This window comes from Jaculus jaculus, chromosome 2 (assembly GCF_020740685.1).
Source record: "Jaculus jaculus isolate mJacJac1 chromosome 2, mJacJac1.mat.Y.cur, whole genome shotgun sequence".
Lineage (NCBI taxonomy): Eukaryota > Metazoa > Chordata > Mammalia > Rodentia > Dipodidae > Jaculus > Jaculus jaculus.
In genome coordinates this window covers 65,778,180-65,798,769 of record NC_059103.1, presented here as the reverse complement: position 1 = coordinate 65,798,769, position 20,590 = coordinate 65,778,180, and positions in this window count along the sequence as shown.

Here is a 20,590-nt window from a genome sequence, read left to right as displayed (position 1 = left end):
CTATCCCTGAGGTTTCACAGAAAACAAGTGAGCCAGGCTGCAGTAAAGTGTGTCAGTTAATACTGTAAGTGTGGCTCATAGCCAGTGTTTGTTGCATACTTACTACATGCCTAGAACTTCTTTCCAACACTCCCAAGAAGTAGATCATACGTGAGACTCAAGCACAAGAGTAAAAGGTTTTATTTTTTTAATATCTCTGTGTGGAGAGGTGGGTGTGGGTGTTAGTGTGTGTGAATGTGGGCACATATGTGCCATAGTGTGCATGTGGAGATCAGAGGACAATATTGAGTGCCCTTGCCTTCCACCTTGTTTGAAACAGGATCTCTTGTTCACTGCTGCATATGCCAGGCTAGTACCCTGCGTTCTCCTGTCTCTTCTTTCCATCTCAGCATAGGAGTGCTAGGATTACAGACAGTGTCAGCCACCTTTAGTTTATGTGGAATCTGAGGATCTGAACTTGTCATGTTTGTACAGCAAGCATTTTGTCCAACTAATCTCCCAAGGCCAAGAAAAATACTTTACCTAAGGAACACATACATATCTAGGTCACTGTTAACCCCTGTGCTGTCTGCTTCCAGGCCCTGTGCTCTGAATGGTTGCCATATGTTGGGGTAAGGACCCGGAGACAAAGGTGCACTGGGAATAAGGCGTTCTAAAGGTTATATCCTTTGGGCTGAATTTTGGTGTTTTTTGGGTGGTGGGTTGGTGGCTAAGGTCATGCTCTAGCCCAGGCTGATCTGGAATTCACTGTGTGGTCTCAGGCTGCCCTTGAACTCACAGCGATCCTCTTGCCGTGTACTGCGGCATGTGGGCTGAATTTTGCATGTTAAATGGGGGAAAGGAACAGAATGGATGAAACTAGTAAGTTAAAAAAAAAAAAAAAAAAGGCCAGTCGTGGTGGTGTACACTTTTAATTCCAGCACTCGGGAGGCAGAGGTAGGAGGATCGCCTAGAGTTTGAGGCCACCTTGAGACAACATAATTAATTCCAGGTCAGCCTGGGCCAAAGTGAGACCCTACCTCAAAACAAAACAAAAAATAAATAAAAACGTTAATCCCAGCGCTTGGGAGACAGAGATAGGAGGATCACCATGAGTTCAAAGCCACTCTGAGATGACAGTGAATTTCAGGCCAGCCTGGGCTAAAGTGAGACTGTACCTCAGGAAAAAAAAAAAAAAAAACCAACATTAAAGTGCACCTGAGCACTGAGAAGAATGGGCAGTAGGGTTAGGTATGAGGTAGAAGGCCTGGGACATACGACTTTCTTTGTATTCTGTAGGTGTTGGGGATGTCAACATATATATAAAGGCAAGCCCTAGCCAAGGAGATTTTTTGTCTCCTGCCTCGCAAACCCTGCTGTCCTGTGTGAAGATTGGGTAGTGCCTCTGGGTGACATGCAAGCTGTCAGATCCTGTGCCAGGAGGAGCACCCAGCAGCAGGTCTGTTCATGTGATCTTGGGTAGACACTCACTTCCCTAGCAGGATGCAAAATTGAATGATGTGGCTAAAAATAACCGTTTATGAATTTCAGAAGACTGGCCTGCTGGGTTTTATTGTTCCACAGCATCTCCCAGCCCCCCGCCATCCCTACATTAACAAGAATGACCTCTTTCTCTATGTGGAAAGTAGGGAGTACAGGGTTGATTAAGACCCCACAAGATCAGAGGTCCCTACGCTCCACAGTACTTCCTAGGATTCATGTAGGAGGAAATTTCTCAAACAAATGCTCTTTCTTGTCGTGTTTTGACACCTGGGTGGACCAGGAAGCCAGCCAGAGCCTTCGTCTAGAGTGAGCATAAGCACCGGCAGCAGAGTGAGGGTGTGTGTCTACATTTTCCAGGTTGAGACTAGTGAAGTAACTCAGTAACAGATTCAGATTAGTCTGAAGTAGCCTTGGGTGTAGGTATTTATTTAGTTCACCTTGGATGTAGATTCGTAGGCTGTCTGGATGACTTACTTAGCAGGAGCATTGACTGAGGAATGCTGTGTGCATGCAGATGTGGTGGTACCACAGCCTGCGTCAACTGTAGGGGTAGGACGACAGCTTTACTTCTGCTCAGCGTCCAGTCCACTTCCCAGAGAACCATCTTCACCAGCAAGCATCTGCTGCATTACTGGATCTTCTATTACATTTGCCTCCATTATCTGGCTTCTGTTGATCACTAGGCAGATATCAGTCATTGAATCTCTTGTACAAATTTTAAGGTCGTATCATTTGGATGGGACTGTGATATCTTTGGTGGAGTTTATGAATGCTTAGGGTCTTCAAGTGAGTTCTGAAAACTGAGTACTCTCCATGTCTCTGTGCACTCAACAGAGGCACTATCTTTTAGTAATAACATGAACCTATGTAGTACCTTCTTGCTGGAACAAAACACCTGACCAAAAGTCACTTTTGAGCCAGGCGTGGTGGCACACGCCTTTAATCCTGGCACTCGAGAGGTAGAGGGAGGAATATCACCATAAATTTGAGGTCACCCTGAGACCATATAGTGAATTTTAGGTCAGCCTGGGCCAGAGTGAGACCCTACCTTGAAAAAACAGTCACTTATGGAAGGAATGTGTTTATTTAGCTTACAGTTTTGGAGGAAGGTTCCCTCGTGGCAGGGAAAGCGTGGCAGAGCAGACAGGTTGGGATCACATCTCATCAGCAGCAGGAAGGGGAGCTATCTAGCACTGGCAAGTGGGCCTGGACTGAAAATCCCAGGCTCTGCTCTCAGTGACACATCTCCTACACATCTCCATCTCCCAAAGTTTCCACCAGCTGGGGACTGAGTGTGAGACAATCACAAACGAGACTATGGGGGACATTTTACATTTTAAACTACCACAGTATTACTAGAATAAAGTAAAATTTGGTAATTGAAAATTTTCCTCAGTGATTTAAAACAGTTTTTTATTATAAGTTACTCAGTTTACTGAATTTATAGGATAATTCTAACGTTTAGTGAATGCTTACCTGATTTATTTATTTACATTTTTTATTTGGTTCTGAAGATCAAACTTGGCACTTCGTGCATGCTAGGCAGGTTGTCTACCCCAGTGCTCTCCTCAGCCACAGCCCTGGTGCTTTCTGTGAACCAGAATCTGCTAAGCACCATGTATACAACTCACTTGACCACCTTAACTAGCTCAAGAGATTATTGTGTTCCTGGTAAGTAAACTAAATGTGGGTTCTGCGTTAGTCACTTTTCAGTAACTGTAACATACTTGAGGTAAGCAACTGAGAAAGGTATACTTCCTTGTGTTTCTGGAGGTCTTGTCTGGAGGTCTTGGTGTATGTAGGGTTGGTTAGTTGGCTCCATTGCTTTCTGTTAAGAGGCAGCAGGCGTCAGGGGCAGCGAAGGTCCATTCTCCACATGGTAGAGAAAATGAAGCCCTGCATGGTGGTACACATCTTTAACCTCAGCACTGAGGCAGAAGTAGAAGGATCACTGAGTTCGAGGCCAGCCTACAGAGTGAGTGCCAGGTCACTCTGAGCTAAAGTAATGCCATACCTCAAAAAAGAGAGAGAAAAATGAGACTATGATCTCACTTCTCTTCAAAGATGGCCTCCAAATGACCTATCAGGCCCAGCCTTTTAAACTTTCCACCACCTTCCAATAGTGCCACTTGCAGGACACTAAGCATTTCTTAACACATGTGCTTGTGGGGAACATTCCAGACTCAAATAATAGATGGGTTAATTTGTCCGTAAGTGGCAAGTCTAGGATTCAAATGTTCGTTTTCCTAGGTGCAAAAGCACTATGCTGGTGAATTTCAAGTTTTAGTGAAATAAAAATCACCTAAAAAAGTTTGATAAAAATATATTATTTTTAGGTTTTTACTAATAGAGAATAAAGTGAGTCCACAGTAACCTTTGATGTAGGTTTTTTTTAAACTATTTAATCAATTTATTTATTTGAGAGAAAGAGAATGGGCACACCAGGGCCTTTAGCCACTGTAAACAAACTCCAGACACATGCACCACCTTATGCATCTGGCTTTATATGGGCACTAGGGAATTGAACTCCAGTCCTTAGGCTTTGCAGGCAAGCACCTCAACCACTGAGCCATCTCTCCAGCCCTTGGATTTTTAACTTTCTCCTAGGCAACTTGAATGTAAGAGGTCCAGGTATCAAATTTTGAGCACCTCCCTCCATGGAAGTATCAGATGTATACTGTGAATCATTTTCTACTTTTTTAATTTTTTTTGGGGGTTTTATTTTTATTCATTTATTTAAGAGCAACAGACAGAGAACGAGGCAGAGAGAGAGAGAGAGAGAGAGAGAGAGAATGGGCGCGTCAGGGCTACCAGCCACTACAAACGAACTCCAGACGCGTGCGCCCCCTTGTGCATCTGGCTAACGTGGGACCTGGGGAACCGAGCCTCGAACCGGGGTCCTTAGGCTTCACAGGCAAGCACTTAACCGCTAAGCCATCTCTCCAGCCCCTCATTTTCTACTTAACATGTTTCACTTGACCCTGTTTTACTTCTTGTGAATAGTTTCCCCAGCATCATTCATTGTAATGACGTTGTAATCACTTATTGGTCTGTTTAGGTAGAAAGACACCTACTGAACTATTACATGTAAGCATATAACTGGAAAGAACATTTATAAAATCATTACCTAATAAACAGAAGATCTGCTGCAGTGAAAAGTGCTTGGGAGATTTTCACAGGCCTTGTTAGAAGACGTTTGTCTTCATCGGCAGTGGGGTGGGAATTTAGGGAGATGCTGAGTCAGGTGTGGGGCTGTGGTTTTACATGCCTATGGAGATTTCTTCAGGCCAAGTGACTTGCTTAGGTTGTGCAAGGCCCTCAGAACAGGAAGCACACTGTCACCCTGGCTCTCCTCAGCATCTGGCTCTGCATAAGCGGGTGACTAAGAGGTGTGTGCCAGTTGCTTTACTTCAGATTCTTGAAATTAAGCACACTCCAAAACTGAGTTAGCCACACACATTGCACTCTCACCATGCTGCAGAATTGTCAGGCGGGTACAGCACAGTGCAAGGACATTTACTCCAGAACTCTGGTCAAACAGAGAAATGTAGATGATGGGTTACTAATGATTAAGCTGACACATTCACATGCTGTTTGGGAAGCTGTCAGGGTTAGTTTCAGAAGTACCTACGTCCTTTGTGCTATAAAATTGTTTTATCACTCATGATATTTGAAGTGTTTTGCTATTAAAAAATAATGGCTAGGACCTTCAAAGACTTTGATTGCTGAAAATCTTCCTTGAAATTACAAATACCTGGGCTGGGAAGATCACTCAGTCATTTAAAGCTTGCCACACAAGCCTGATGAGCAGAGAATGTATCCCCATAACCCTTGTAAAGCCCGAGGCAATAGCTTATGCGTCTGTAATCCCTGCAAGCCTCTAGGCGGTACAGGAGGTGGATCAGACAATACCAGAAACGTGGGCCTGGCATACTCAACTGCTATCAATTAAAAAGACTGTCCCAAACAAGGTGGCAGGTAAGGACTGACATACCAACTTGGTCCGTTGGCACCCCATTCACACATACACATGGGGAGGGGCAATCAAATACATAACATAAGTAAGAGTTTTTATTAAATTTATCAACTACATCTTTGGAATATTTCAGGGGGAACACACCGCTAAGGTCAGAGCTGAGGCATCTGTGACATGGAAGCGATCTTGCCAGCGGGCCTGGTTCTGGTCCTCCTTCCTGCCCTGTGCTGTCCCCTCAGAGAAGAATATCACTTCCTGAGTGCTTTGCCAGCCACTCTCACTGAATCTGGTGGACTTAGGCTTCATGGTGAACAAGAAGGGGAGATTTTTCTCCTGATCTCTTAGACACTGAACCTTCTAAATGAGGGAAGAGAAGGATGGCAATCAAACCAGAGAGATATGGGTTTGAAATCTTTACCCTGCAGCCTGAGTTCTGAATTCCTTTGGGGTTACTGTATCAGAAGCTCCCGTTGTCTCTGTGGTGGTTTGATTCAGGTGTCCCCCATAAACTTAGGTGTTCTGAATGCTAGGTTCCCAGCTGATGGAGATTGGGGAATTAATGCCTCCTGGAGGGAGTGTATTGTTGGGGGCGGGCTTAAGGGCTTTATAGCCAGTTTCCCCATGCCAGTGTTTGGCACACCCTCCTGTTGCTGTGGTCCATCTTCTGTTGGCCAGGGGGTGATGTCCACCCTCTGCTCATGCCATCGTTTTCCCCTGCCATCGTGGAGCTTCCCCTCGAGCCTGTAAGCCAAGTAAACCTCTTTTTCCCAGAAGCTGCTCTTGGTTGGGTGATTTCTACCAGCAATGCGAACCGGACTGCAACAGTAAAGTGGTACCAGGAGTGGGGTTGCTGCTAGACACCTGACTATGTGGCTTCAGCCTTTTGTAGCTGATTTTCAAGAGGAATGTGGAAGGAGTTGAAACCTTGGCCTAAGAGATGCCTTGCAGTGCTGTAAGTACAGCTTGATGGTCTATCCTGGTCAGAGCTGAAAGACCTGAAGCCAGTAAGAACTATGGACTGTGAGGTTTGGCTCATGAGGGTGAGAAAGAGCTGTGCTTGGACTGGGCTAGCAGTTTGTGTGAGAAGCTTGCTCTTATGCTCGTGTCCTGAGAAGTTGTGCAAGGTTGCTTTGCGTAGAAATGAACTGGTGTGTGCAGAGGGATATGGCACAGAAAGAAAAATCTTTGGGTGAACTGTTGCCTGTTCAGCTGCAACTGAGAGATTACAACCTTTGAGACTGGGCTAGCTGACCTGCGCTGGGGCAACAAGAAGAATGTAGACTCTTTTGAAGGGGCCTGAGTGCTCAAGGAGTGTCCTGCTCTTCAAAGTCTGCTTTATTCCCCCCTGGATTAACAAGTTGGCACCCTACCTGGTATTGTGGAGTATAAGAAATGCTGGAAAGAGGGTCATTGAGTTTGCAACACGGTCTTGTGTTTTGGAAATGGCCATGGTCAGTGTGAAGCAGGTTTGCTGGTTGCCTGCGTAGAGACCCCATGGGGCCATGAGGATGAACCGTGGCTTGCAGTGGAGACCCAGTGGAGATGCCGGGACCATGAGATGGCTGCCGAGGAGCTGCCGGCCCCGATGAAGTTTTCCAGGACTGTGAGTAGCCTAGCTGGAGGGGCGGAATTGGAATGCCAGAGACTTGTTGCTAGTTAGAATTATCAGACTTGAAGATTTGTCACTGGCTAGAGTTGCTGGACTTGAAGCTACAGATTTTGATATTTGCCCTGGTTGTTTTAAATCTTGTATTGGTTGAATGTTTCTTTGCTATGCCCAATGCCATCTTTTGCAGTATGAATATTTATTCTGTGCCATTCTGGGTTTTTTGAGGTTATATTTTGGTATTATGGCTCAGTTAAAAGATCTTGAACTATGGGGATGTATGAACATCATTGAGATTGATAAAAAACTATGGGGACTTTTAAAGTCAGACTGAATGCATTGTATTTTACATCATGTATGGACATCAGTTTATGGGGGCCAGGGGCGGAATGTGGTGGTTTGATTCAGGTGTCCCCCATAAACTTAGGTGTTCTGAATGCTAGGTTCTCAGCTGATGGAGATTGGGGAATTAATGCCTCCTGGAGGGAGTGTATTGTTGGGGGCGGGCTTAAGGGCTTTATAGCCAGTTTCCCCATGCCAGTGTTTAGCACACCCTCCTGTTGCTGTGTTCCACCTTACGTTGGCCAGGGGGTGATGTCCACCCTCTGCTCATGCCATCGTTTTCCCCTGCCATCGTGGAGCTTCCCCTCGAGCCTGTAAGCCAAATAAACCTCTTTTTCCCAGAAGCTGCTCTTGGTTGGGTGATTTCTACCAGCAATGGGAACCGGACTGCAACAGTCTCCTACTTGAGGAGAAGTGCGCCATCTGCTGGTCAGGAAACACTTCAAGCTGTCTTCTCATCATGAAAATCTTGTTCTAAGTTTTATTTCTTTTCTCCCCATGTGGTAAGTAAGGAATCTAGACCTAACTAAAGACCTGTCAAAAGATACTTTTTTATTATTGTTACCAGTTTTGATAATTTAGGGATTAGAATGCCTGACACTAGTCACTTGAATTCTCCAAGCCAGTGATTCTCAAGCTTTGGTCCTACAACTTACAGTTAGTAAGGGCAGACACAGAGAAGTTAAGGTTTATTTTAAGAAAGGATAGTAGGGGGATGTAGAGATGGCTTAGCGGTTAAGGCATTTGCCTGAAAAGCCAAAGGATCCTGGTTCGATTCGTCTGGAGTTTGTTTGCCGTGGCTGGAGGCCCTGGTGCACCCATTCTCTCTCTCTCTCTCAAATAGATAAATAAATAAAATATATTTTAAAAAAAAGAAAGTACAGCAGAAAACTCCCAAGCTTGGAGGTTTCTTGTGAGTCCACATGCTGACTTGGATCAGGTCTTATAACTTTGAAGATATAAATTAGGCATCCAATTCAGCTAGGCTTCATTGGTTAAATCTAAATGTATTTGGAAGACCTTGATTGGTTGGTGGCTCAAGGAGTAGAGGACGGACTCTGGAAGAGCCTGTCAGCAGGGGGGTGGAAAGCACAAAAAATTCCAGAAAAAGCCTTGAAGCTGTCCCTATTTGCCACCTTTTGTTGTTGTTGTTTTATTTTGTTTTTGTTTTCATTTTTCAAGGTAGGGTCTCCCTCTAGCCCAGGCTAACCTGGAATTCACTATGTAGTCTCAGGGTGGCTGCAAACTCTGAGCAATCCGCCTACTTCTGCCTCCCTAGTGCTGGCATTAAAGGTGTGCACCACCACGCCTGGCTTTGCCAACTTAAAAAAAATTATTTACGTGTGTGTGCATGTGTGTGTGTGTGTGTGTGTGTGAATGCATGGTGTGGTGGTTTGATTCAGGTGTCCCCCATAAACTTAGGTGTTCCGAATGCTAGGTTCCCAGCTGATGGAGATTTGGGAATTAACGCCTCCTGAAGGCAGTGCATTGTTGGGGGCGTGCTTATGGGTATTATAGCCAGTTTCCCCATGCCAGTGTTTGGCATTCTCTTCTGTTGCTATTTTCCACCTTATGTTGCAGGGAATGATGTTCACCCTTTGCTCATGCCATCGTTTTCCCCTGCCATCATGGAGCTTCCCCTCGAATCTGTAAGCCAAAATAAACCCTTTTTCCCCAAAAGCTATTCTTTGTTGGGTGATTTCTGCCAGCAATGCTAACCAGACTGCAACAGTGTAGTTGGCACCGAGAATAGGGTTGCTGCTGGCACCTGACTGTGTGGCTTTGGCCTTTTAGAGCTGATTTTCAAGAGGAATGTGGAAGGATTTGAAACCTTGGCCTAAGAGATGCCTTGCAGTGCTTTAAGTACAGCTTGATGGATTATTCTGGTCATAGTTGCAAGACCTGAATGCAGAAAGAACTATGAACTGTGAGGTTTGGCTTATGAGGGTAAAAAGGAGCTTTGTCTGGAGTGGGCTAGAAGTTTGTGTGAGAGGCTTGCTGTTATGCCCATGCCCTGAGAACTTGTTCAGGCTTGCATTACATAGAGATGGACTGATGTGAGAAGAGGAATATGGCACAGAAATGAAATCTTTGGGCTCAAACTTCTTCTACGCATTCAGCTACAATTATATGAGAGAATACAGCTATTGAGATTGGGACAGCTGACCTGCATTGGGACAACAGGAAGAATGTAGACTCTTTTGAAGGGGCCTGAATGCTCCATGTCATGTTCTTTATGTTCTCCATGTCTGCTTTATTCCCCCCTGGATTAACAAATTGGCACCCTACTTGGTATTATGGAGTATCAGAAATGCAGGAAAGAGTCATTGAGTTTGCAACATGGTCTTGTGTTTTGTAAATGGCTATGGGCAGTGTGAAGCTGGTTTACTGGATGCCTGCATGGAGACCTGATAGAGCCCTATGGATGGACCATGCGTTGCAGTGGAGACCCAGTAGAGATGCGGGACCACAAGATGGCTGCTAAGGAAAGCTTCTGGCCCTGGATGAAGTTTTCCAGGACTGTGAGTAGCATAGCTGGAGGGTCGGAATTGGAACTCCAGAGACTTGGACTTGGGCTAGGAGTGGTGGTCCACGCCTTTAATCCCAACACTCAGGAGGCAGAGGTAGGAGGATCACCGTGAGTTTGAGGCTACCCTGAGACTACATAGTAAATTCCAGGTCAGCCTGAGCTAGAGTGAGACCCTACCTCAAATAAACAAAACAAAAGAAGAATTATAGGACTTGAAGATTTGTCACTGACTAGAGTGATTGGATTTGAACCTACAGAGTTTGATGTTTGCCCTGGTTGTTTTAAATCTTGTATTGGTTGAATATTTCTTTGCTATGCCCAGTGCCATCTTTTGCAGTGTGTTTATTCTGTGCCATTATGGCTTTGGGGGTAATTTTTTTTTTTTTGGTATTATGGCTCAGTTAAAAGACCTAGGGGCTGGAGAGATGGCTTAGTGGTTAAGCACTTGCCTATGAAGCCTAAGGACCCCAGTTTGAGGCTCGATTCCCCAGGACCCACATTAGCCAGATGCACAAGGGGCCGCATGCATCTGGAGTTCATTTGCAGTGGCTGGAGGCCATGGTGCACCCATTCTCTATTTATCTGCTTCTTTGTCTGTCTGTAGCTCTCAAATAAATAAATAAAAATAAACAAAAAAATTAAATAGAAAAATAGACCTTGGACTATGGGAATGTTTGAACATCCCTGGGATCATAAAAACTATGGGGAATTCTAAAGTTGAACTGAATGCATTGCATTTTACATCATGGATGGTTATTATTTTAAGGGGGCCAGGGGTGGGATGTGGTGGTTTGATTCAGATCACCCCCATAAATTCAGGTGTTCTCAATGCTAGGTTCCCAGTTGATGGTGATTTGGGAACTAACGCCCCCTATAGGCAGTGCATTATTATTATAGTGTATATTTATTGTTGGGGGTGGGCTTATGGGTATTATAGCCAGTGTCCCCTTGCCAGTGTTTGGCACACTGTCCTGTTCCTGTTGTCCAACTGATGTTGGCCAGAAGGTGATGTGCACCCTCTGCTCATGTTATCGTTTTCCCCTGCTGTTACAGTCCGGTTCGCATTGCTTGTAGAAATCACCCAACAAAGAGCAGCTTCTGGGAAAAAGAGATTTATTTTGGCTTACAGGCTCGAGGGGAAGCTCCACGATGGCAGGGGAAAAGGATGGCATGAGCAGAGGGTGGACATCATCCCTGGCCAACATAAGGTGGACCACAGCAACAGGAAGGTGTGCCAAACACTGGCATGGGGAAACTGGCTATAAAGCCCTTAAGCCCGCCCCCAACAATACACTCCCTCCAGGAGGCATTAATTCCCAAATCTCCATCAGCTGGGGACCTAGCATTCAGAACACCTAAGTTTATGGGGGACACCTGAATCAAAACACCACACCTGCCATCATCCCCTTGAGCCTGTAAGCCAAAATAACCCCCCCCCCCCAAACTCTGCTCTTGGTAGGGTGATTTTTGCCAGCAGTAAGAACCTGACTGCAACACAGAGTCTCTACAAACAAAGCTGAGGAACTGATCCCAGGTGGACAGGCTTTGTAAGCAAGTACTTTAACTGCTGGGCCATCTCTCAAGCTCCTTCCTCCCCATTGCCATCTTGAGTCAGGTTCAGGTTCAGTCTGAAGTGGTCTTCTAGCCTCACCAGGACAGGCTGATGTCTGTGTTCTTTTGGGCTTGTGTCCCCGAGTACCTTGCTTTTAATGTCTCTCATTATCATCCTTCTGAAGAAGACAGGAGAAAACTAGCTTCTTTGAGGCAGCTAGTCAGGGGCAGAAGGCCAAAGAGAGAGCCAGAAGATGGCACCCACTTGACAGAGCTGAATTCAGTGTCTGATCCTCTCATTCACAATGGCTGCAGCGCCCCCTGCTGCTTCCCTAGTGTAGCACACTACCTAGATGGACTAGCCTTGGCCTCAGCTCCCTGAATCTACTGTCCAACCAGATCTCTCCCCTGTATACCCAAGTCTGATGACAAATCCTAATTAAGGCTTGTGTATGCTAACCTGTCCTCTCTCATTGCCCTGTGACCTGGCCTGCATACACTTGAAGCCGGCCTGGGAAGGGGGAGAGCACTTCTCTCGGCCTGGGTATTTCCCCGCTTACCTTCTGTGTCTTGCTTTGGGATGGTTTGTTACTTTGATTACATGTTTGATTTTTTTTTTTTTTTTTGATGTCTGAGCCCTTCAGTATTTCTTAATTCTCTTCAGTCTTTTATTTGAGGAGAGAAATGGTAAATATGTCTCTCTTTCCTTTCTTTCACTCTGGCTACTTGATTGACTTTGTTTCTTTCATCTAAATTGTGAGTAAGGTCTCTCCCCTCTCCCAGCCTGGTAGGAGATGGCCCTTGTTGCCTGTCTGGGGACTCTTCTGGTCAGTCTACATATGTATTCTGTTTCCAGATATCTTTTTTTACTTTGATTTTCCTCTGAACTCTGGGTCTACCACGTGTATAATTTCTCTGAGCTTGGGAATCTCCCTCGTGACTTCCTTGACTACCCATTTTTCTAGCATCTGAACTTCCAAGTCTCTGCTCTGGTGCTTTCCCTCTGTTATCCGCAAGATTCGAGTCCATCCCCACTCAGTCTCTTAACTTTCTCCTCCATGGAGGTGCACGGCTGATGCTCTCATACCTGGCTCCCACGTGAGTGTGTGTTTCTTCTCACCTTTTGTCATGGGCTTCTAGTTCCTGTGTTCCCGTGCATGTATAACTCCTCCAGCCTAGATACTAATTGATTTCCCTTAAATAAATCTCACAGGTCATAATTTCTCCCTAAATGAACTCAATAACTCATAATTTATCCTTTTCAGGTCTGGTTTTTTGTTTTGTTTTGTTTTTTTTTTTGAGTTAGGGTTTCACTCTAGCCCAGGCTGACCTTCAGGGTGGCCTTGAACTCATGGCAATCCTCCTACCTCTGCCGAGTGCTGGGATTAAAGGCATGTGTTACTATGCCTGGCTTCGAGTCTATTTTTATCAATTCTTTGTTAAAATAGAATAAAGACCAAAAAGCTGGGGTTCACAAGTCTGAAGAATCTCCCAAACCTCCATAGTAGTGAAACAACTGTGCAAAAAATATGGGTACTGTGGGGTCAAACCTGGGATCTTTGGCTTTGCCAGCAAGCATCATAACAGCTGAGCCATCTTGCCAGCCCAAGATTAAATTTTTGCACAGTTGTTTCACTACTAAAACAATTCAGCATCACTTCTACTTTGAGTTTTGCCCAAATAAAACAGAAAAGTTAAAAACAAACATTTGCTAGGCATGGCGGTCCGCCCCTTTATTCCAAACATGTGGGAGGCTAATGAAGGATGATCATTGGGAGTTTGAAGCCAGCCTGGGGCTACAGAGTGAGTTCCAGGTCAGCTTGGACTACAGTGAAACCCTGCTTCCAAACAACTAAAAACCTAAAAAATAAAATAAAAACATGTGTCTTTTTTTTTTAAATCCAAAATATTCTTTATAGCCACAAAAATGCATGAAAACAGAGAATTAGCATAATGAGTCTGTGAATGTGTGTCTGTATGCACACAGATGGATATGAATTGTAGAAAGAAACAAATAGTTGACTAGGACATAAGGTGTGTCATAAGATTAAACTTTCTTAAAAAAAATTTATTTTTATTTATTTACTTATTTGACAGAGGGAGGGAGAGAGAGAGAGAAAGAATGGGTGCACCACAGCCTCCAGACACTGCAAAGGAATTCCAGATGTGTGCGCCCCCTTGTGCATCTGGCTAACGTGGGTCCTAGGGAATCGAACCAGGGTCCTTTGGGTTTGCAAGCAAATGCCTTAACCACTAAATCCCAAGATTAAATTTTAAAATAAATATTTATTTATTTATTTGAGAGCAAGAAAGAGGCAGATAGAAAGAGAACAGGCCTCCAGCCACTATAAAAGAACTGCAGATACATGTGCACCTGGCTTACACGGGTACTGAGGAATCGAACCTGGAATCTTTGCCTTTGCCAGCAAGTGCCTTAACTGCTGAGCCATCTCTCTAGCCCAAGATTAAACTTTTGCAACATTATTTCACTACTAAAAACACATAAATGACTTGCAGTATTAAGATACGTTCTTGGGCTGGAGGGTGGTTAAGTGCTTGCCTGTGAAGCCTAAAGGCCCTGGTTCGAGGCTCGATTCCCCAGGACCCACATTAGCCAGATGCACAAGGGGGCGCATGTGTCTGGAGTTTGTTTGCAGCAGCTGGAAACCCTGGCGTGCCCATTCTCTTTCTCTCTCTCTCTCTCTCTGCCTCTTTCTCTGTCTGTCGCTCTGAAATAAATAAACAAAAAAATTTTTTTAAAAGATACATTTTTTTCCCACTGATAGCCTATAAGTCATATAGGGAACTGTTGGGATGAAGCTCACAGGATTGTCACCTGTGCTGGGGGAGTCATCCATGTTCCGGTAAGTAACCCCTCACTGCTGTCCTTGTAAGTATCCCCAGTAAACTCACTGACTCAATAAGCTAGACTTGTGGTAGAATTGTTTCTGTGGCCTGGTGTGGTTCCCTAGCTGGGGTAAATAGATGTATGCTCAGGTCTCCCCAGGAAACAGGTTGTATGTTCAGTTCCCTATCCCCAGATAGGATGTATTTTGGATATGTGGCCCAAGACCAAATGGCCCAAAGCAAAAATCCACATATAATTTCAAGCCTTTGAAAGCCATGCAGTTGGATAGTCCTATATCAAGAGCTCCAAACAGTAAAGGGGACTGAGATAAAGAATAGGTCACAAATGGAACAAAGAGAAGTTCTCTGAGAAATATTGTCTCATTTTCAGTTTGTGTGGCAGGAGAGACAGGACTACATGGTCTATGTTTGCTTCTGTTAACAGGAGACTCAGGGGACCACACTTCAACTGAAATTGTGGACCATTGCTGAAGTTTTCACGGGTTTTTATTAGGGATAAACAAAAAGCAGGGACAGAAAAAGAAGAAAGTAGGGTCACTCTCTAGGGCTAGTAAAAGTGTAAATTAACCAGGCCACTTGACACATGCAGCATATGGTTTGACCAGGTCACTTCTGTTAGTAAACTATATGTTTTTCTACCAAGTACTATCAGCCCTCCTGAGGCCAGTATATTGCAGGTAGGTATTCCAGCAGTATGTGAATCAGGTGTTTGCCCAGTGACTTGGATTTAGGAAGTCCACATGGCTGTTTAGGAATGTCTAACAGAACATGATGTGAAGAAAGGGTGGATATAAATTGGAGCAGCAGTGTTGGCCAGAGGTTCTGCTTAGCTTATAGTGGGTGGGGGGCAGGAGAGGTGCTGAGGGCTCACCCTCCTCACCTCAGAAACCCTCTGTGACTCTTCCCTGCTCTGTGATGCAGACCTGGAGACTCTAGTCAGGACCATGCCACCTCATTCAGCCATCTCCCTCATCCATGTGGTTCAGACTATGAATGATATGCCATCTTTTCTGAATAGTCATATTGAGCCATGACTGAATCTTTTACAGGACTAACTTGGACTCTGACTCCAACTACACCTTTAGGAGCTCAGTGGGGTTGTTTCTTCAGTACCTGATCAACCTGCTATTCTTACCATCAATGTGGAAAAATAAGGCTTCAGAAAGGTAAGAAAGTATGGTGAAGCCCTGAGAGAGATTCTGTTAATTTTTTTCCCAGTTACTTCTGTATTTTTATTTTTTGCTTGGGTCTTTCATGTGTTGGTGGGTGATGGTGGTAGTGGCAGTGGTGGTGATGGCAGTGGTAATGATGGTGGTGTATGTATGTATGTGTGTGCAGATGCATGTGGAGGCCAGAGGAGAATGTTGAGGGTCCTTCCTTGATTGCTCATTAGGGTATTTCCTTAAGACATAGTTGTTTTCTGAATGTAGAGCTGTCTGGATATTATTTTCATGACTTCCAGGGAGTCTCCAATCTTTTTCCCCCACAGGACTAAGGTTACAAATGAGTCTTTTCATGCCCACCTGTTTACATGAGTCCTGGGGAATCGAACTCATGTGGTCTCAGATCCTCTCAAGACCTCAGGCTTAAGCCAGGCATGGTGGTACATGCCTTTAATCACAGCACTAGGGAGGCAGAGGTAGGAGGATTGCTGTGAGTTCAAGGCCACCCTGAGACTACAGAGCAAGCCAGGAATAGAGCGAGACCCTACCTCAGGAAAGAGAGAGAGAGAGAGAGAGAGAGAAGACCTCATACTTGCAATAAGCATTCTTACCTGCTGATCTATTTCCCCAGTTTCTGTCTCCCAATTCTATTCTCATGTTACTGAATGGGTTTGGCTGTCTTGGAGATCCCAGAGATAGGACAATGAAGACAGGATGACAGAGCACCATGTTCCTTGAACATGAGACTTAGCAGGGGTGAATATAGGGAGGACAAAAGTTTTCATTAGGAACCCACAGTCTACCCCTGGGGGTGTGGTTGAAGGTTCCAGGATAAAGTAGCAAAAACTGCTCCTACTGGCTTAGTAGGGCCAGATGGTAGGTTCTCTGAAGGAGAAGTGCCCCTCCTGGCACTTACTGCCAAATTCCCCCCTTACATGTCCCTTCACCAAGCCTTCTTCATGTTGGACTGGTCAGCATAGCAGTACTGACCATTGTCAGCAGAGCCTCAAGCCTGAGCTTTGTCCCCAAAACATAGGGCTCTCCGATAGAGCATAGCTGTCCCTGTTGGCCTCAGGTTCTGTGCCACCTTGAGCAGAGACTTCTGACTGAGAACTCCAAATAGAAGATCTCACAAGCAAAATCCTCCTCAGGAAGGAAAAGAAGTTCTTAAGAGGAAAAAGTTGAAAGTATCTGATCACCTGGAAAAGGGGGAAAAGGATATTTTCCTTGGATAATGGATTCTGAGTTTCTTTGAAAAAGTTTGGCATGGTGGCTTACACCTTTAATCTTGCACTTGGGAGGCAGAGGTAGAAGGATTGCCATGAGTTCAAGGCTACCCTGAGACTTCATAGTGAGTTCCAGGTCAGCCTGGGCTAGAACGAGACCCTAACTCAAAAAGAAAGAAAGGAAGGAAGGAAGGAAGGTGTCAAAAGCACAGGCTGGAGAGAAGGCTTGGTGGATAAGGATAAGGCACTTACCTACAAAGCCTAAGGACCCAGGTTCAGTTCCCCATAAGTCAGATGCACAAGGTGGCACATGCATCTGGAGTTCATTTGCAGTGGGTGGAGGCCCTGGCATGCCCATTCTCTTTATATATCTGCCTCTGTCTCTCTCTTTTGCTCACTTCAATAAATAAATAATGTATTTTAAAGAAGTGTCAGAAGCAGGACATAGTGGCTCACACCTCTAAGTCTACCACTCAGGAGGCTAAGGTAGGAAGATCATCATGAGTTTAAGGCCTGCCTGAGATATAGAATGAGTTCCAGGTTAGCTTGCACTAAAGTGAGATACTGCCTCAAAAAGTGGGGGGTGGACAAGAAAAGTTAGCCCTAGTCCCTTGTTCTTTTTCTTCTTAGCATCAGGACAGAAATAACAAAGAAAAGAAGAAAAGAGGAAGGTACATTTAAAGCTATGGTTATGCCTGATTGATCTAAGTTCCTCAATGTACTTCTTCCTTCCATAAGATCCCACATCTGTGATCCGTGAGTTAAGGATATCATTTGCTAGATACAGTTTCTCTGTCAGGAAACTTATCCCTCAGAGGAGAGACTTGCAGAAAGACAGTCACATCTGAGGTACTGCTCTAAGGTTCCTTGCTCTTCTCAGCCATGGGCAGGAAGCAATGATCGACCTGGATAGTGGGTGCATCGCCTTGGTGGACAAGAGATATCCAGGAAGGACTACGGGTGGCTTTGGAGTCTCAACTTCTGTCTTCTGACATGGTATAAAGTGCTTCGCTTCTCGGGGTTCTCAGATATTTCTGAGGAAACCATGGACTTAAGTGCTTTCCGTGGTAGGCTTGTCCATCACACAGGATGATGTATGTGAAGGTACTTTACAAATAAAAAGAACATTCTTAGTGCTGTCATTGTAGCTATGATCTCTGATTCTTGTTGCTTTCAGATTTAAATATCCTAAGTGTTTCCTGTAAAGGCATTCCTACATGATCCTTGTGTTTCAATCTTCATTACATACCATCCTCTATCCTGGTTTTCCAGATTGGATAACTTTCAAGAAGTGGAGGGGAAGAAGTTGTTTCTAGGCTAAAAAGGTAATCAGTCTTTATCTGTGTCCCTTCTTAAACATGTTCTATTCATCCCATAGCTTCAGTGCAGCCTGTTCTAGTCTTGGGAGGGATGCTTATAGGAAAGCACATATAAATGGAAGTCCTGAGAAGACATTATAGGCTGTGCTGTGAGGTCATGGGTGTGGGATAACATAAAGGGGTGGCAGGCTTCAAGTGACCATAACTGTGATAGCCACAAGGCCTTCTGTTCCTTGTGCTGGTTCTTGCAACAGCTTTGTGCCTTCCTTTTCTGCAGCTTCATGGGCGAGCATCATGTTACCAGTCATTTTCAGCAACTGCTGTGTCCAGACCCTAACTGTGAAGTGTGCAATAGAACAACTGAGGTCAGTAAGCCACTGTAACTGGTATCACTGAAATGTGCTCCACCCTCTCTAGTCCCTTAGGTTTCCACAGTTCCTATGGCTGTGCATCAACCTCTCTGACCTTCGCTTTCTCAGACACCCACCCACCCCTTCTGGATACCTAATGCCATGCCTCTTGCATGAGCCTTTTCTGCCGTTTCCTTCCATCCTCTTAACTAACCAGGTCATCACCTTAGAAGACTTTCTTCTACTACTGTCATCCCTGGATAACTGCCACCAGAGCCTGTTCCTTGGATTTGAAATTCTTTGTGACTGTTTCCTACCCCAGCTGCATCCTCTTCTTCCCTACCAACATATCACACTCAACAAGAATATCCTTTTTTCCACCCAGAGAGGTAGCCCTGCTAACTTTATCTACCTTATGTCCTGTTGCAGTCAGCTCCACATTTGCTGGACTGAACTTCCAAACCAGGCAGAGTTTATGGGAGGAACAGGTTTATTTCAGGTTTATAGATCCAGGAGAAGTTTCCTAGTGGAGGAAGAAGCTGGCCCTCTTCCACAGATCCAAACAAAGACATAATGACAGACAGCATCATAAATAAGTAAGCACAAAACCAGTAGCAAACAGCATGGGCCCAGGCAGAGCTCAGACTGTTCTGTATACCTTTGGGCTAGAACTCAGATCCACCCCCCAGGAAACCTCTTCCAGCTAGGTGGCTGGAAATCCAAGTTACAAACTTTAATAAAACATCTACAGGGTCTGGAGAGACAGCTCAGCTGTTAAGTTGCTTGCCTTTAAGGCATAATGATCTGGGTTTAATTCCAGTTCCCACATAAGCCAGATGTTTAAACATTAAGGTGGCCCATGTATCTGGTGTTCATTTGCAGTGGCTAAAGACCATGGCAGGCTCATGTTCTCCCCCACTCTCTTTTTCTCTCTCTCTCCCTCCTTCTCTCTCTCTGCTTACAAATAATTTTTTAATATTTTTATTTATTTATTTGAGAGAGGGAAAGAGGCAGAGGGAGAGAGAGAATGGCCATGCCTGGGCTTCTAGCCACTGTAAACCAACTCCAGATGCATGTGCCACCTTGTGCATCTGGTTTACATGGGTCCTAGATAATTGAACTTTGGTCCTTAGGCTTCATAGAAAAGCACCTTAACTGCTAAGCCATCTCTCCAGCCTGTAAACATATATTTTTTAAAATCTGAGTTTATTGGGGGACATACATTCAAACTACCACATGTCCCAACACTCAAGACAATTTCATCATTCTCTTTGTGGCAGGTTTATAACAATAAGATGTATCTCACATGATTACCACACTACGATTTATGCAAGATCAGGTACATTCAGGGTGGTATGGCTGTAGAGCCCATAGCAGGAGTATATTTCCTTCCAACACCAGATTTTTGTTTGGGAGGAGAATCCGAGTCTTATACATGAGAGCCAACCATATTTCTTGATTCCAACATACAGGAACTCTTGTGGAGACAAACAAAAACGAGCATGACTTTCCAGACATTAGAGAATATGAAAGAGAGGAATGGACCATTTTCAGGTCAAAAGAGGTCAGAAGACCATTTGAAATCTTCATGGAACTCAGTGCATTCTCTTGTTGCTAAGCGGGATACCACAGTCTCCAAAACTGGCTTGAAGATAAAAGGCAAACCAGAGCTGTTAGAAATTTCTGATCAGCTTCTGTATGTGAAGACTATAGTGGGAGACTTGGGACAGAAATACAGCCAGCTCTTCTGGGGTCTTCCTTGTCTGCACAGTGAGTCAGTCGTGGATACCCTCCTGGTTTCTAGGAGCAGTTGCCCACTAGAGAACCACCTTGTCTTATTCAATGGAGTGTGTAAAGCTCCTGTAGTCCAAATGCAGGATACAGACTCTTCACCACTCCCTCAGTTTCACCCTTTTCCCCTCACCTTTGTACATCCCCCATCATTTCCTTATATGGAGCCCGAATGCCACACTCTGCCTGTCTGTCAGGTCCATTCCCAGGCCCACATGAATTCTCCATCGTCTTTTCCACCCTGTAGAAATATTTTCCATGGAGCACAGAATAGGCCTGGCTCAGACATCTTAAGTGAAAATCCACACTTGGAATGCCATGTGCTACAGGTCGAGGAAGCACGTGTATGGGCTTTAGGCCCTGAGTGTCAACAATATCACGGAGCT